Here is a 4457-nt window from a genome sequence, read left to right as displayed (position 1 = left end):
TTGGTTGAGCAGAAACAAGTCTAAGAACATTAGACTTGTGATCGTTTCCTCTTCTACTTCTGTAGCTTAAGAAGAATGTTGCAAACATTTTGAATTAGCTGTGCAAAAGAATGTAGTCAGACCTGAAGGTGCTCTGCTTGTAATAATGGCATTTCTTCAACAAAGATCTCCCATTGTGACACAGATACACTGAAACACAGATGTTTCAGTGGTCTTTTCTTTACACATCTCTTAATTTGTAGGAGGTTTCTCTCTTGGAGTCCAAAGGTGTGTATCTTGTACCTGTCTATGACCAATATGCTTCCATATGTTCTAACATGAGTGTAGAAAAAAATGTGATTTTCTGCCTTTGAATTTCTAAATAAACTATACCCAACATGTTCACTGCATGATGCTAGGAACTTGTTTTGTGTTTTCACTTTTGCATTAGAGTCAAGAATTTGGTTTTATTTGATCTGCGTTATTTGTACTATCACATGGAAAAATTTATTTATATAGTTTTTAAAAATCTCACAATTTGATTTATTATTTAGAAGTGTTGTATATTTCAGAAGGTCAATTGTAATTCAGTATTTGGACTGTTGTTTGGGGACTTAAACATAACCAAATTACAGCAACTGAGAATACTATTGATATAATTGTAGAAAGGGGATTTGCTTAGCTTTTTAGTAGGTAAATTCCTTTCAATTTTCTTTTTTCATGCTTTCAGCATGATTATCATAAATAGTAAAATATTATATTAAATTTGAATACTTTACCCACAGCAAAAGATACAGTCCCTTGAAAAATGAAAACATTCAGACTTTCATGTTAAATTCATTAAACAATATTAATCCTCCCGTTGTGAAGACATATTTATCTTTCTGGTTTATCTTTCATTAAATCTTTCCTTTAAGTTCCTTTCTCTTTATTTCTGTCTTCTCTTTCTGCCAATCTATGTTGAAGGACTGTGCTGCAGTTTGCTCCACATTCTCGGTCTTTTAGATGGCTAATTTAACATGCCATTCAGCATTCTCTTCTGTTCTGCATTGCTCCTGACTTCAGTGAGTCAGTCCAGAGAATGGATCTGAATCAAAGTTTTCTCTTCCTAGCAACCAATAGCAGTATATGCAAAAGGCTACAACAAATGCCTTTTTTTTCTTCCAGTGATCTTAGCAACTACTGCAGCTGAATGCCATCTGCAAAGTACTTATTATGAATTAAAAATAAATAAATAAACAACAAGTTGCTAATAAAATTATTTTATTTATACTTGCATGTAAATATACTTTGATGGAATATTTCCTTTCATCTGCTATTTTGTTGCCCATGGTAGAATGAGTTAGTAGGGAATGCAAGATAATGTCCCTGATTATCAGCCAATTTTCATAACAATAGATTAATTATATAATCCTTTCCTAATGGACAATTCTCTTTTCATATTATAATGTACTCATGGATATGAATTTTTGAGCTTTTCAATCTAAAATAATTACTAGCATTATTGATACTCAAATAAATTCATTTTGGCTAATGTGAAATTCACATATTTGATGACTCTTGAGTATTTAAACTGACTCATACATTTTTTAACTCTCGTAATTTCATACAACAGTTCTTAATCAAATTTTCCCCCACTTCCATTCATGTCCCCCATCCCTCAGCAGACCTCATGTACTCTGCCATACATGTTAAGTCCTATCCAGTCAAGCATTTGTACCCAGAAGTCCTTCAGGGCAAATTCATCCACTGGAGTCTAGTCAGCCCAGAGGTCATATGTAAGGCACACACTCACTCACCCACTAGCAATCAGTCTCCAGTAGTTCTCAGTCTTAGGCCAGCCCACCATTCATTTCTCTCTTCCCCTCTGGGCCCTTGTTTAATTGAGTTGGGATGGGTCCTGTGTTAGATGCCACCATTGTCACAAATTCACATGTGCAAGCTTCCAGTGGCCTGAAAGCTTCTACTTCCCTGTGTTCATGAACCAACCCTGGCTCTTAAAATCTTTCTGCCCACTCTTCAGCAGGGGTCCCTAAGCTGTGGATGGGTGAGGTTCAATATAGGAGTTCTATCCAAGGATATACACTCTGCAGTCTCTTATTCTTTAAAACTTGGTCAGTTGGGGCATTCATTGTGAATCACACTGTGTTGTTTAAGGGAGCTATAGTATTGAAAGTTGAGGGATGCATTAGTTTTCTCTCTACTACTTCTTCTGCTATGTACCATGAGCCTTAGGTATAGAGAGTCAAAGGTAGATCACCTAGTACTGGACATCTCATAGACATATATTCTCTGTATCTGACCAGATGTGGAATTCTGCAGTAACCTCCATTTGTTGCATAAAGCTTCCTTGATGAGTGCTGTATGGTATGCTTGTCTAGAAATACATGGATCCATATGGTAAGCAATTTCATTTGTCTAAAGATATGAAAGAGATAGAATTTTCTCAAGGATTTATGTCCTCTCCTGCCATGTTTTTTTGACTGAATTTACTGTGTCACCCATGAGTTCACTCCCAGAAAAGGCTTTAATTCCAAATATATGACTTTTGATTGCTCCAATAGAGCAATCACTGTAACAATAGAGGTAGTTTGCCCTGCAGGTCACTATTATTATTAGGATTTAGGACTGAATTGGGCCATTTATTGTTTTTCTCTCTTGGCACTTTGCATACAATCATCTAGCATAATGATAGCTAAACTTTGGGTAAAAAACTGCCAGGTCAGTTCCTGCTCCATTGTTCCAAGTCCTGAATAAGAAGTACATTCTGTCTTCAGCAGTAGGGTCTTATCTACTAGTTCTGGGAGATAACCAAGAGGTTTGGCAATAACCTGTGTTATTTTGGGAGTCTCCTGGACCACTCTCATCAACCACTCAAGAGAGGTCTCTTCTGTCTGGCACAGTGTTCCTTGCAAAGCAACATCCAAGTATACATATGCACTAATGTTTAGATACTGTATTTGTATTTTTCATGGGGTTTCAGGGGCATCATATTTCCCTCTGGGTTTCAGAACCCCCAAGATTTATTATACTCTAAACTTTTTCCTCCCATTCAGCCTCCCTACCCCCTCGCCAGTCTTAACCCCTAATTATTCCAACTTTACCACCAATAACACCTACCTGCTACATCTGCCCTTTCCTGACTCCTCCCCCACCAGTGCATACAGTGGTCCCTTGCATGTGGTTCCTCCTTGCCTCCCTGTCAAACAGTCCCACTTTCCCCACTTCTCCTCCTGGTAACATCTGTTTCCTACTACCCCCTTCTTTTGGGTTCTCTCTTTTCCTTTACCTCTGTGTATTCTTTCCATTTTCCTGGGTCCTGGTGTTGCATAAGAATTTATATACTCATATATAAGGGGTTGCTGCTGCAGTCTGCAAATGATGGAGAACATACATTACTTGCTTTCCTGCATTTGTGTTACTTCACTTAGTATAACAGTTTCTTGTTCCATCTATTTATCTTCAAATTTCATAACTCCATCTTTTCTTACTGTGGAGTAGGACTCCATTGTGTAAATGTACTACATTTTCATTATCCATTTCTCAGTTGAGAGACATTTAGGTTGTTTCCATTTCTTGGCTATTGATTGCAAAGAGAACTGCAACAAGCATGGATGTACAGGTATCTCTACCGTATGATGAGTTCCTGGCGTATGCTAAGGAGTGGTATAACTGGATCATTTCTAGTTTTAGGATCATTTTTAGATAGTTTTTTTTTTGTTTCTTTCTTTCTTTTAATTATTTATTTAATAACCATGTAATTAGAAGAGGCAATTCATTACAACAGCATTGACATATTCAATAACAATTTCCAGAGCTAAGATGCTTCTCTTTCAAAATTGGCTGTAAATTTTTAGGTTTACAGTTGAATTGATACAGTTATACAATATTGTACTCTGTATAAACCCTATAAGACATACAATTAAATGAGGTTTTAAACTTTGAAAAATATCTTCATTTCATTATTAAAATACACAGTTTCATACAGAAAAATTCATTTTAATACAATTGACACTAAAATGCATATGTGTTTCTAATTGCCTATATATTGGATTATTACTAGTAACTGTCAGTTACTTTCTGAGCTCCTTGGCATCTGAGAATGGATATAAAGTCATCAGGTAGATTTCAATGGTAATGTTTTTCACACCTACTAATTATTAAGGAGCAAATTTTTATGCTTTGAAAAATTATTTTTTTCTTTTTTATTTATTTATACACCCACTTCCCAGGTAGCACCCTCCCATAGCTTCCCTCCCCGCACTAGAGCCCTTATACTCTGATATCCCTGCTACTGTCTGCTGTGTTGTCGGCACACCCGGCCATTCCGTATTACTTATCCTTCTGGTGGATCTAGTCAGCGTATCTAGAGGTCTTTGTTTTAAGAGTGTCAGTTGTTCCTCATCTAGCAGTAATCAATTGTCAATATTCCTTTAGATAAGATTGGGGTCTGCTGTTCATTTTCCCAGTTCTATGCT

This window comes from Nannospalax galili, unplaced genomic scaffold (assembly GCF_000622305.1).
Source record: "Nannospalax galili isolate Female #2095 unplaced genomic scaffold, S.galili_v1.0 scaffold227, whole genome shotgun sequence".
Taxonomy (NCBI): Eukaryota; Metazoa; Chordata; class Mammalia; order Rodentia; family Spalacidae; genus Nannospalax; species Nannospalax galili.
Note: the sequence above shows the minus strand (reverse complement) of the source record.